This window comes from Nannospalax galili, unplaced genomic scaffold (assembly GCF_000622305.1).
Source record: "Nannospalax galili isolate Female #2095 unplaced genomic scaffold, S.galili_v1.0 scaffold231, whole genome shotgun sequence".
In the NCBI taxonomy this organism is placed as follows: Eukaryota; Metazoa; Chordata; class Mammalia; order Rodentia; family Spalacidae; genus Nannospalax; species Nannospalax galili.
The window spans coordinates 645915-659544 of record NW_008330120.1 but is presented as its reverse complement, the minus strand read 5'-3'; the positions used below and the strand labels follow the sequence as shown (position 1 = coordinate 659544).

General features: G+C 46.9%; 1 protein-coding gene across 4 annotated transcripts in view; it reads left to right on the top strand.

Annotated features, from left to right (window-relative positions):
• Phactr3 (phosphatase and actin regulator 3) overlaps positions 1-13630 on the top strand; it is a 240325-nt gene that overhangs the window by 126002 nt on the left and 100693 nt on the right. The window contains exon 1 of one of the 4 annotated variants that reach the window (XM_008842166.3): positions 1537-1553. The exons of the other annotated variants lie outside the window; for them this stretch is intronic. The gene's annotated coding sequence lies outside the window, so the exon portion shown is untranslated. Of the gene's footprint in view, positions 1-1536; positions 1554-13630 lie in introns of those variants that run through there. 4 annotated transcript variants of the gene reach the window in all.

Sequence of the window (13630 nt, the reverse complement as noted above, 5' to 3'; positions counted from 1 at the left end):
GAGTTCAGCTAGCATGGTCTTCATAGCAAGGTCCAGGCCAGCTGGGGCTACAGGGAGAAACTGTATCGAAAGACCAATAATAATAAGTATAATGTGTTTGGAGAATTCTTCAGTATTGTGAAATGCTTTCCAGGTACCTGGCTTTTGCTGGATGCTTGGGCTCAAGCCTCTCTCACCTTTTCATCTAGAATTACGGAAGCATTCTGTTTACTGTTGGACCGTTTATAGTTTCTTTGTCAAAACTTTGTCTAGAGGCAGAACCTGCATTTTAAATAATGCTGGATGTGGTGACTTATAATCCTAGTGCTGGGGTGGCAGAGATGGGCCGATCTCTGGGCCTCACTAGCCTGTCAGTCTAGTGTACTTGATATTTGATGAGTTCTATGTCAAGGAGAGATCTTGTCTCAAAACAAAACAGGTGTGTCTCCTAGAGAATGAAATCTGAAGGTGAGCTCAGGCCTTGACATGCACTTGAACCCATGCACCTGCATATGCATGTACACCCATGTGTACATGTGCACCCATCCATACATGCTTGTAAGAAAAGTTTAAAGACGATATTGTCTATGCCTCTGGCTAATTACACAGGTGTAAAGCATAGTGCGTTAGGGGTGGGCTCCTTCAAAGCTGTCACAGGAGATGTCGAGCTCTTTCTCAAGGAGCTGGAGTCAGTGTTCCCATACGCACCGTGAGCAGTGTTCCCATACTCACCGTGTCCTCCTCTTTCCAGATCCTTCAAATGAGATGAGTTGATCTTCAAAAAGAATCAACCACCAGTTTGGGAAGAAATGGAAACTCGTTTAATTTGCTTCCTCTGGGCAACCTGAGGAGCTGCCTTTCTGCCTGTGCTGTTCCTTTGAAATGCCTTATACATTTTCAAGAGGAAGCAAGCCTTTCATTTTCCTTGTTGGTTTTACATGGTTCTTTATAGACCAAGGACTTTATCACCTGTCATGATTGTGAAAATTTCGTAAAGTGCAGGGTTTGATTTTGTTTGACATGGATTTTGAGTTAAAAGTTTTAAACTTCTTATGTAATCAGACCCTTGGTTCTTTGTTTAATGTTTCCCATGGTAATGTTTTCTTATTATGTTTTTATTTTTCTTTACTATTTATTATTATTATTATATCATCATCATCTGTATTTGGAGACAGGGTCTCCCTGTAGTCCCAGCTGACCTTGAACTCACTATGTAGACACCAGGCTGGCCTCAAACTCACAGAGATACACCTGCCTCTGCCTGAAGAGTGCTGGGATTAAAGGCATGTGCGACCACACCCTGCTAATTTTCTTTATTTTCAAGAATTTCATATACCCATATACAACCAAGTATCATACCCACCCCCTCTGTTTCTGCATAAGGCAGGGCCGTCATGTTCATGAACTCACAGCTGCTGTGGTTACCTGCCAGACTGGCAGAAGATGAAGCCAGCTAAAATCCCTCCAGAGATGGGGGAGGAGCGCTCCAGGCCCCACTGAGGAGCGACAGGCTTGACAGCTGCTGGGGGAGGAGCATATTCTGCTCTTAATTGGTCCTCCAGCCTCTAAGCTTAGTAAGTTCACCTTGATTCAGAGTCAGTTTTGTTTTTCCTACAATTTCTAGGGTTGTACATTTCAATTTAAACAAGAGTTTACTCCATTGTCAGAGTGAAAAATCTCCAGTGTGACTTCCCTCAAATACCTAATTATGATGTTACTGCTGTACTGTTGAGAGCATGTGATTCCAGTTGGCTGTGATGCTCCCTCTCCACCTGACCCATCACCCAGCCTGCTTCAGTGTGCACGCTGTTTGCAGGCAGCACGGGGTGCAGGTGTGCAGGTTCCCAGGCTCTGGGCCTCCTCCTCTGCTGCTTCTGGGTTGCTGTGAGCCCCAAGAGAGCTTTCCCCAACCCAGGGGCTCTGCCCTATCAGTCAGTGTCTTGGGGACAAGTTCAACGCTGTGCCTCATGGCAAAAGCCCCCCATATTTAGAGAATTCCAAAATGCAGAACTTTCACGCTGAATGTTTCATTTCTTTCAGGGTCATTTTCCAATTGACTTGTGTTTTTGGACAATTGACAGTTGGATGCATGATTTCATTAAATTCTGGAAGTAAATATATGTTGCATTGAATAGGGTTTTGAGTCTCAACTGAAGCTAATTTAGTTCACAGTGTTGTTTGGAATTACCACACGTGAATGTATTAATAGAGACTCTCTAGCATCCATATTTGCTCTTGAAAATGTTTATTTAAAACTTTTTAAAAATTAGGGGCTCTAGAGATGGCTTGGCGCTTAAGAGCACTGACTGCTCTTGCAGAGAACTTGGGTTTGATTCACAGCACCCATATGGCACCAACACAGATGCAGGCATTACACTCATAAACATAAAATGAAAATAAATTAAAATAAATAAATTTTAAAAAAAAGCAGAAGATCCCCAGTGTCCTTCTCTGGCCTCATGAGCATGCCCGGGAATGACCCCCCCCCAACACACACACAAGTACACAACTTTTTTTCTGATATATATAGAGTATGTTCCACCTTAAAGTTAAGTTTGGAGATAATTTTGGCTTCTAAATTCAAGGCTGTACCAAGTTCTTCGTATTTTCAAGATGACACTTAGGTATGTGCTTGAAGGAGTTTGAAGGTGGAGCAGTCACTGTCTGACGGTCCTTTCTCTGTTGGGCTTTGTTCTGCTTTAAGTGCTTGTCTTTATGAATGTCTGTGTGGTGAAATGTCTCTACAGCACACACACAGACAAGCAGAATCACTAGAAAGCAGACTGCAGAACTGGCCTGGTTTTGAACACACTTCACTTAGACAAGCTGTTCCACCCGCCCAAAAACCTTCTCATCAAACCAATGTCGTTCTGGCCTAATGCCGTGAAGATAAGCAAAACAAGCGTGCAGACGCTTAGCATGATGCATAGGGCAGACGCAGAGCTGTCATTTCCTAAGCTAGTGGACCTCAGGTATCTATTTCTACCTCACTTTATTCACAGCTAGAAAGAGTAACTGACGAGAGAAAGGAAGCGTTGGCCTGTGAGTGCATTCAGGAGGCACTGAGCAGAGAACAGAGTTTCAAAGCCAACTTTGAAGGACGGTTGGAGTCAGATCCATGCTGACACTGTGCTCACACCCATCTCTCCTGGTGCTTTCCTTGCTAGAAAATCAAGTTTTCTCCTATACATATGCAGCCACTGACTTTTCTTTTTCTTTTTCTTTTTGGTTTATGGAGACAGGGGATCCAACGCCCTCTTCTGACCTCCGCAGGCATTGCACAACATGGGTGCACCTTACACAAATGCAGGCAATACACTCATACACATAAAATAAAAATAATGATTTTTAAGTTAACTGATACCCCAAACGTAAAAATGTAACTATTTATGGGATATCATATGAGTTTTGATTTTTGAGCTGAGTCTCATGTGTTCTGGGCTGGTCTCAACCTTGATGTGTAGATGAGGATAACTTTGAACTTTTCTTCTCCCAAGTGCTGGGATTGGTGTGCACCTCCAGGCCTGGTTTATGTGGAGCTGGGGATTGAACCCAGGACTTCATGTTAGGCAGGCTCTCTACTCCCTGAGCTGCGTTCCCAGACCCTACGTGATGCTTTGATACCTATAAATTGTGTAAAGTATAAATCAGGTTAACATACCGGTATTATCCCTTCAAACATGTACTGCTTTTCTATAGTAGAAACTTTCGGTATCTTTTCTTTGAGATACTTTTGTGTGTGTAGGTGTATGGCATGTGTGCCGATGTTGATTTGTGTGTACACGTGTGCATGTGGATATGCAAGCACATGTGTATGCTTGTGTGGGGGGAGCTAGAGGTAGACATGAGGTGCCTTCCTCTCTTTCCTTATTTTTTGAGACAAAGTCTCTCCCTGAACCAGAGCTCACCAGTTTGGCTAAGTGATAAAGGATCCACCTGCCTCCACCCCTGCATCCCCAGAACCAGGGGTTCAGATACACGGTTACACCAGTTTTTGTGGGTTTGAGGGATCTGAACTCTGTTCCTCATGCTTGTAGAGCAAGTGCTTTACCCACTTAGCCATCTCCCAACCCCTCTTCTCACTTTTCAAATACACACACACACACACACATACACACACACACACACACACACACACACACATATACACACACAGTATGTGTTTGGCTGGTGCCTGTGGAGGCCAGAAGAGGGCATTGGATCTCTTGGAACTGGTGTTGCAGATGGTTATGAGTCACCATGCAGGTGTTAGGAACTGAATGCAGGTTGTCTGCAAGAGAGCAAGTGCTCTTAACTGCTGACCCATCTCTCCAGACCCTTTTCTCCCTTTTAAAAATGTTCAGGGCGCCGTCACTGTGCAGTCACCCCAGAGTTGAGGACTGGACTGTGTGACAGCGGTTTGGTACATGATGGACCTGTCTTCTTCCTTTCTCCCTTTGTAGAATGTCAAACCAGACCGTTATCTTTGTAATTTCTATTTTCTCTCCTCTCTGTTTTCAAGCCCAAACATTGCATTGAGATGTACTGCAGCATTGAGGAAAAAAATGACCTTCTGGGCATCCCCTGAGCATTTGTTTACGTTTAAAGGAGGGAAGCAGAGGCCAAGGGAATGGTCAGTCATAGAGATGTGCCTTTCTAGTTGGGACTAAAGGGATTCCTGGATACACCTCTCTTTTTCCACCATGCTTTATCCTACATGGAGTAGTAACTTACTAGATGGAATTGTTTTAACCTAAAAATTTTATAAACATTTTACTCAATATATGAAAATGCAAAACGCATGACTTTGGAATCTCTCAACTGCTTAAGAGGCAAACCAGGACCAGCAGTCAGGAAGTTCCCCACCGGCACCCAAAGAGGGTGGCTGCCTGGGCTTGCAGCCGCAAAGCTTAATTTACTTGGTTTTGTATCTTGCCCTAAGTATGGAATTGGATAGTATGTAATACTTGGAATTGACGAGTATGTAATAGTTCCCGTCTGGCTCCTGTTATCAACACTACAGTTCTTGGGCTAATCCATATTGCTGGGTGTAGAAATGTCTCACTCATCTTTCAGGAGAACCCTACCTCAGGGTGTCAGTACGCTCTACGTCCATCCATTCTGCTGTGAATGACATTTTTGGTATTTGGCTGTTATAAATGTTGCTGAGAACCTTTTAGTACTCGAGTTTTGCTTGTCTGTTTTTTTTCTGATTTGGGGAGAGAACTGCTGTGGAAAGCTGCATGTGCTCCGTGCTCATGGACACCCTCAAGGACTTTTCCAAACCATCACACTCGTGTCAGCTCTCCCCAGTGTGAAGCTCTGTCGGAGCTGTAGTCTAACCCCTGCCCGTATTGCCAGTCTTTTAAAAACACTTTCCAGCCATGTGGTCTGTGCGTGGAAACACGTCATGCCGATTCGCTGGCATTTCCTTGAAAATGGAGGACATGGAACGTTCTGTTTTCTCCCCAGCTGTTCATACACACTCAGGGTGATGTACCCGTCCACTGCTTTGGCACCCAAAGCATTAAACACCAGGAATTTGTAAAGTACACGTTCTCTAGATAAGAATATGTGGTTGGTGTTTCCTAGTGTAATTTCTCTTAATACTTGATGAAGTCTTTTAAAGAAAATCAACATTTAATATAGATCAATTTATTCACATTTTTGTTTCAAATCTTATTTAAGGAGTCTTTTCTTACCCTCAAACCTTGAAAGTGTTTTTCCTCTGTTTTCTTCTGCGAGTTTTAATAGTTTTTCTTTGAAATTAAGAAAGAGAATAGATTTTGTATTTGGGGTGAGGGAGGATGAAAAGTCCATCTTTCCTATGGTTTTCCACTGATTTCATACTGTTTTTGGACAAGACAATCCCTTCCCACTGCAGGGCTTGGCCTGGGCGGGTCTGTTTATCAACCTCACATTCTGTTCCTGTGATGGTTCATCAATGAACCATCTAGAAACACCTGGGAGACAGACCTCTGGGCTTGCCTGTGGGGGGAGTATCTTGATTAAGGTAACTGAGGTGGGAAGACCCACCCACTGTGGGGGACACCATTCCCTAGCTGGGTTCCTGGACTGTGTAAAACAGAGAAACGGAAGTGAACACCCATATTTGCCTCTCTGTTCCCCCACTGAGGATGCAATGTGATCAGCTGCCTCAGGCTCCTGCAGCTGACTCCCCCGCCTTGACAGACTGTAATCTCAACTATGAGGCAAACTTACATTTGCTTTTTATCGGGTATTGTATCGGAGCAGATGGGTTAAGGGGCACAGCTAGTCATGTTGGTCTGTCTGTCTGTGCATTAATAGCCCACCAGTAGATAGACTTCATTCCATCAGCGTATCTGATGATGTAAATTCCATCACTTATTTTCTGCTAGATCACCATAACCATTCTTGATACTGAGTATTTCTCTATAAAATTTAAAATTAATTTACACATGCCTGCTGTAATTTTGTTTGGATTGCATTGGCCCCATTGACCTTGTGTCATATTTGAGAGTTTCTTCATTACTGAGTTTAGTGAACATCTTTCACCAAAGTTAATCTAGAATATTTTGTATTTGTTTGTTTGTTTTTTGAGACAGGATCTCATGTGCAGCTCTGGTCGGCCTGGGACTTGACTCTATAGACCAGGCTGGTCTCAAATTCACAGAGATCCACCTGCCTCCATCTCCTGGGTACTGGGGTTAAGGTGTGCCCCACCATGCCTGGGTATTTTATGCTTGGTTAAAAAACATTTTTACTTATTTTATTTTATGTGTATGAGTGTATTGCCTGCATGTATGTAAGGGCACCTGTGTCATGCAATGTCCACAGAGGTCAGAAGAGGGCATCAGATCCCCAGAAACTGGAGTTCCAGATGGTTGTTAATGCCATGTGGGTGCTGGGAATCGAACCCAGGCCCTCTGCAAGAGCAGCCAGAGCTCTTAACTTCTGAGCCACCTCAAAGTCCCCATCTTATGCTTTAAAAATAACAGATTATACTCATTATTTAAGTATTATTTCCCAGTTCTTTGGTTCTAGCATATAGCAATTTACTTTAGAAACTTCTGTGTAATTAACTTAGTAAATTATTCTAATTTTGGAGAGTTTCGGGTTTTCGTAAGAACATTTGGGAGTGGGGTGGTAAGGGCGTTTCCTTTGTTTCTTTTCCAATCCTTCAACTTTCTTTTTTATTGTACTGATTAAAGCCTTTCATGTAGTTCTGGATTAAGACACCCTTGTGTCATTTCTGCTCTCAAAGGAGACATTTCAGTATTTCATCATAAGTCTGAGCTGGCGGTCAGCTTTTTGTACATATCTTATGGGAATATAGAAGTTTCACTCCCGATTTGCGGACACTTCACTTACGAATGGGCGTGGCTTTTCCTGGGATGCTATTTTCCTTATCTGTGGAAATGGCTGTGTGACATCTCTTCCTTATGCCTTCCGAGAGGTGACAGATCTTCTTTATTCTGGAACAAACTCGACTTTCCAGCAATATTCTGTCTTCCCACGCATGCTGACATCGTTAGTATTTCTGTGTCTGTGGTCATGAGAGGTCGGCCTGCTGAATTCATTTCTCTTCTGAACTTGGAACCAAGGCTAGGCTGGCTTTCCGGAGCACGTTCTTTGGTGGTTTTAGCGTAGGATTTGAGTGAGAAGGGCTTTATTTCTCCCTTCAGAGCTTCGAGGAATTCACGCAGGACCAACTCATTGTTCAACAGACACTTGAGTGCTCAGAATAGGCAACCTCGTTTTCAGAAGGTTGCAAACTAAGAAAACGATGAACAGGGAGAGGCCTGCCCACACCTCCCTTCCATGGGAAAGCCTTATTTGTACATTGATTCAGCAGAAGCACCCTGTTTGTAGCACCCCAGGCACCGTGGGGCACCAAACATGGGAACCTCTCTTGGGTGTCACTTTCTCCTTGAAGGTGTGTTCTGAATTCCGGGTGGAAGCCTGCAGAAGCCCTCAGCACCCTTCGCCTGCCCCCTCCCTGCATTCCAGGGCCTCGGGTATGCGGTGCCCGCCCCCTTTCTTGTTTGTCCAGGGTCATCTCCTCTGGGACTCCTCTGTACCTCTTCACAGTGTCTCACCCTTCCTTCGGGCCTTTAGAATAGGACACACTCCCCTCTGCTCCCTTCATCTGAGGCTCTTGCTCAGCCTAAGCCTTGTGTCTTCTCAGAGGACCATCCTGGTGGCCATTTGTGCCCAGGGATGCTCTTCGTTCCAGCACAGAGGCCCTGTCTCTGTCCTTCTCGCACTCACCCGCTTATGGGCACGCATTTATTCTTGTGACTGTTTCTGTTTTAAAGTTTGGAGAGTAAATGCAATCCTTAAAATACCCAGTCTTAAGATCTGTGAAGGTGGTATACAGTTCAGCTTACATTTTGACTCTTTCTTTTCTCTCAATGATATTTCTACAAATTTCTGAGGCCCACCAAGCTGTGGGTTTCCTACGGACAAGGTCTGCACATACTCTGCTCACCAAGGAAGGCTTGTGAGCAGCACCAGGTCAGGCATGAAGCAGGTGCTGGATCAGCAGGAGCCCCTTTCCTTTTGTCCTGTAGGACTCTAGAGGTGGTGACCAGAGCAAAGCCAAATGCAGATTACTACAGCTTGTCCCAGTGAGACCCACGCACAGTGCTGGGTGCTCTATCAGCACCGGTAGAATGAATGAAGGAATTAATGAATGAGGTATAGTTGAGGTTTGTTACAGTCGACAGAAGATAGTGATAAGTGGAGCTGTCACAGGAAGGTGATTTCAAGTTGTTGTTCCCAGCATTCATTTTGTTTCTGTCTCATGCTTTGCTTTGAGAAAAATATTTCTTGTTTTCATGAAAAATTAAAAAGCCCCTGAGTATTTACTCAGTGTATGTCTTTGGGGGGGGGGAGGATTAATGACGCTAATAAAGGGAATTGGAAATAGCACAGGCTTTTCTTTTCTTTTTTTTCTGTTGAAAACTTGACAGGCGTGATTAGATGCACAAGCAGTTGTAAAGATACTAAGGACTCATTCTGGGTGCCCTCTGCCCAGTGTCCTGCAGCATCAAATTGGAGCATGGCAACCCACTCAGTACTGTGACATGGGTGGAATCCACTGGGGAACCCCAGGGTCACACAGGAATGCAGGACTGTGACATGGGTGGACTCTCCTGGGCCAGTCAGACTGGCTAATGTTTCATATATGTTACACCTGTTCCAGGTGCATTTTGGTCTCTTCCTAGAACCACTCTAGAAGGTGGATGGGACTATCACTCGTGGTCCAGAGCTGGGGTACACTCACAGAGAAGAGACAGGCTTGTAACCCCTGCGGTAAGAGGTGGCCGAAATGGAAGGCTGACCCAGAAGACCCACCCCAGCCTGTTCCTTACTGTGCCTTCTGAGTCATGGCCTGTGAATTTGTCTTTGTTAGAGATCTGTAAAGAAGAAAATTACTTGGGTAACAAATAGAGCTCTGATATAAAAGCATCAGGGGTGTACTTTAAAAATTAAACTAGTATTTTATGAGTGTGTGTATAATGTATGTGTGAGCTCAGGTGCACACCACCAGATCACACATGTGGAAGTCAGGGGACAAGATTGTAGAGTCGATTCTCTCCTGGGTCCTGGGGATTGAACTCAGGTTATCAGGCTTGTATAGCAAACACTTCTATGTGCTGAGTTATCTCATCAGTCCTAATTTAAGTTTTTTCTAAACTTTATTATTACTGTGAATGTGTGTGCATAAGTGTGTGAGTATAGGCTATTAAAAACATATTTTCTAGAAGCCTTTGCGGAAATCCAGGGCCCCTAAGTCTCTGATGGAGCTCTTAAGTCTATACAGTTTGGTTGAGGCTCTGAAGCTTACCTGTGGATAGACTTATGTTTTGACAATGGCTTCATGACCTGGACTTGACTTCGCACTTGGTATGCGGTGGCCCTGCAAGGCTCCCTGCTGTGGAGAGGCCAAAAGTGCAGTTCTTGCACATGCCTTTTAAGTGACGTACAGGGACACCCAGAAGTTAGGAGGTGAGGGTGAAAAGCCTCTCCTATTTGTCTTCCTTTCTGAATCCTTGTCATTGGGATGTCAGGATACTTTAGGGCCTCAGCCACAGCTTGTGTTGTCATGGCTGTGTGTCCCCCACACTGCCTGTGTCCCCCCATTCTCCCTGTGTACCCCCTGAACTACCTGTATGTCCCCATCACTGCCTGTGCCCCCTCTCTGCCTGTCCCCTCTCTGCCTGTGTCCCCTACTGTGCCTGTCCCCCTACTCCGCCTGTCCCCCTACTCTGCCTGTCCCCCTACTGTGCCTGTCCCCCCACTCTCCCTGCCCCCCCTCCCCCGCCGCCCCCCCCCTGCCTGCCCCCCTCCCCCGCCGCCCCCCCCCTGCCTGCCCCCCTCCCCCGCCGCCCCCCCCCTGCCTGCCCCCCTCCCCCGCCTGTCCCCCTTCTCTGCCTGTGTCCCCCCATCCTCCCTGTGCCCCCCCTGAGCTCCCTGCATCTCCCCATCACTGCCTGTGCCCCCTTCTCCGCCTGTCCCCCTCCTGTGCCTGTCCCCCTACGGTGCCTGTCCCCCATACTCTGCCTGCTTCCCTACTCTGCCTGTCCCCCTACTCTGCCTGCTTCCCTACTCTGCCTGTCCCCCTACTGTGCCTGTGTCCCCTACTGTGCCTGTGCCTGTCCCCCTACTGTGCCTGTGTCCCCTACTGTGCCTGTGTCCCCTACTCTGCCTGCTTCCCTACTCTGCCTGTCCCCCTACTGTGCCTATTGTGTCCCCCCATTCTTGGTGGCCAGGACGCCCTGTTCCCCTTTCAGTTGTTGGTACCACAGATGACCCAACCCAGATGCTTTTTGCTGCCCAGCAAGCAGCCTTCTCATCTGGTTCCGGGCAGAGGGACATGATGAGGCTGCACTTGCCCTGACCTCAGCAGGGCCCTCCAATGTCTTGGCTCCAGGTTCAGTGCCCTCACCTGACTGGCACCACAAAGTGCAGGTGGCAGGAACTATACGGATATGTGGTCATAACCAGAGGAAGGACACTGTTCTCACACTGTGGTACAGTCATTCCATGGCAGGGAGAAACCTTTCCCCAAGTCAGTTCCCACCATTCCCTGGCTTTTGTTTGTATCTCACTGTAGGAGACCCGACTTTGACTTGGCATTAAGTTGATCTGTGTGAAATAAGCTGCTCTTATACGTCAACGTCAGCCGAGGGTTGTCTCAGTCTAGTGCAAGTTAAGCCAAGCTTTGAGGAAGTCACAACTTTGTGTTGTGCATGGCCATGTCTTAGGAAGGATGGCAATATATTTTAGACCCGAGGAGACATCATGCTGTTGTCATACATGGTGAGCAGCTGCTCTTGGTCAGATCAGGCCAGTTGGCTGAGGACACCTGGCCTCATGCTGTCACTAGAAAGCATCACGGGGCTGGGGTCGGGGTGTATACCAGCTCCTTTCCAGAGTTTTTCTCTAGATAAAAACCTGCAAGGTATGAAAATTTAGTGTGTCAAAGTGCACAGTGGCATGAGTTTTTTTTTATTAATTGGTTTGCAACCCTCACCAATACCAGATGAATAAATTAGTAATAAGATGTGTCCTCAGGGGCTGTCAGGGTGATGGATTGCATGCAGGGTTATCGCTCACTGTGTGTTATCCTTAAAGGGGATTTCCTGCTTTTCAGTGTTCTTATGATGGCTTTGAGTTTGCCTGATTCTTCAGGGTTTAGAATGGATGGTGGTCTTTAGCCCACAGTGTGTAGTAACCGCCCTTAGATGACTCCCTAGAGAAATGACTGGAGCAAAATTGTCCATGGAGCCTGGTCCCCGGGGGCATAGGGTGTTGCAGCGTTTATAGGAAGACACCAGTGTGCCTAGGCACAGGGATCATGGCAGGTTCTTTCTGGATTTGTCACTGTGAGCAACGTTAATGAGAGTTCTGTCACAGTTCACAAATCAGAGCCTGGGAGACACTGAAGAGACCACACAGGGCTGGGAAGACTCTGCCTCTCCTTGAGGGCCTGTCAGGTCCTCTGCTGTATCTTCCGCGGACTGCTGGCCACACTATGTTCCCCAAAGAAGCTTGGAGAGCTTGAAGACGGGCCTTCTTCTTATCATCTTGTGGGTACAGTGAGTTCAGATGACCAGTGTCATCTGGGTAGACTTACTCTAAATGAAGAAAGGGCTCACAGCCAAATTGTCCTTGGAAGGGGACCTTGCTGGGGACCACAGCAGTGACTCTCAGGGAGGCTAGCATGTGGTTGCTAGGTTTCTGTTTCTTTGGGGATGTCCCTTAGAGGGATCCACATCCCCAAAGTCAAATGCTGGTCCCTGGAGGACCATGACCAGCACCTAGTAGGTTGTCAGTCACGTCGATGTTACATGTGACCAGTTCCTGTACTCACATGGACAGTCACCCCTGCTCTGTCATCCCATTCCTGTCCTCAGCTTCCTGGGCGGCCCTCTCTCTGTGTCCCCACTGTAAACAGACTACCGGGTTTGCCAGAAGAGTGGGCCTCCAAGCCTGAGTTGCCTCCTGCAGCTGCTTCCTCCCTGCCTAAGTTGCCTTTCATGAGGAGCGTTCCACATGACTCTGGATGTCTCCTCTGGCCGAGGACAGAGGCGTCCCCAGACTGTTTTCTGTGTTTTCTTTCCAGCTCTTTGAAAGGGGTTTCACAGGCTTGCCCCAGAGGACACGCCTCAGCCCTGAATCCTTCAATGCCTTCCTTCACCTGTGATCTTTACTTTTAGAAGGAAATATCAATTCAGTTGAAAATTAAAGTTTTGATTAAGTGTCTGCTTTCAGGAGGGGTTGCTGAGGAGATGATTGCCTGTGAAGGGCTTGCTGTGCAATCATGAAGACCTGCATTCGGGCCCCAGAACCCATATAAAAAGCCAGGCTTGGGAGCATGCACTTGTAACCTCGGCAGCAAGGAGGTGGAGTCAGGTGATCTCTGCGGCTCACTAGCCAGCCTAGCCTACTTGGTGAGCTCCAGGCCAGCGAGAGGGGGGAGGGCAGGAAGAAAGGAAGGGGGGAGGGAAAGATGGCCTGAGACACAGTGCCTGAGGTTATCTTCTGCCTTACTTACAGTTGTTGGCTTTCTGTGATGTCCTGAACAGTGCTGGGATCCAAGCTGTAGAGCTTTCACATTCAGCAAACACCGTTTTCCTCAGTGCTAGATCTAGGCCGCGATCTGCTCTGTCTCCAAAAGGCTGATGCCGAGGCGATGACATAGCTAGCGTTTAGTAAATATGGCTGCATCAGACACACTATTCACATGCATCAGCCATGTAGTTCTCATGGCCACTGCTTTGACAGGAACTGGTTTGTCCCCATCTACCCGTGGCAGGGAGTGGGGGCTCTGACGGCTGAAATCACTTCCCCACGCCTCAACACTCCTTAGAACTCCCATCCAAGCCCACTGCCTCAGTGCTAGATCTAGGCCGCGATCTGCTCTGTCTCCAAAAGGCTGATGCTGAGGCGATGACATAGCTAGCGTTTAGTAAACATGGCTGCATCAGACACACTATTCACATGCATCAGCCATGTAGTTTTCATGGCCACTGCTTTGACAGGAACTGGTTTGTCCCCATCGTGGCAGGGAGTGGGGGCTCTGACGGCTGAAATCACTTCCCCATGCCTCAACACTCCTTAGAACTCCCATCCAAGCCCACTGTACTCCGCTCATGGAACCAGGGCTTAGCCACAGCGC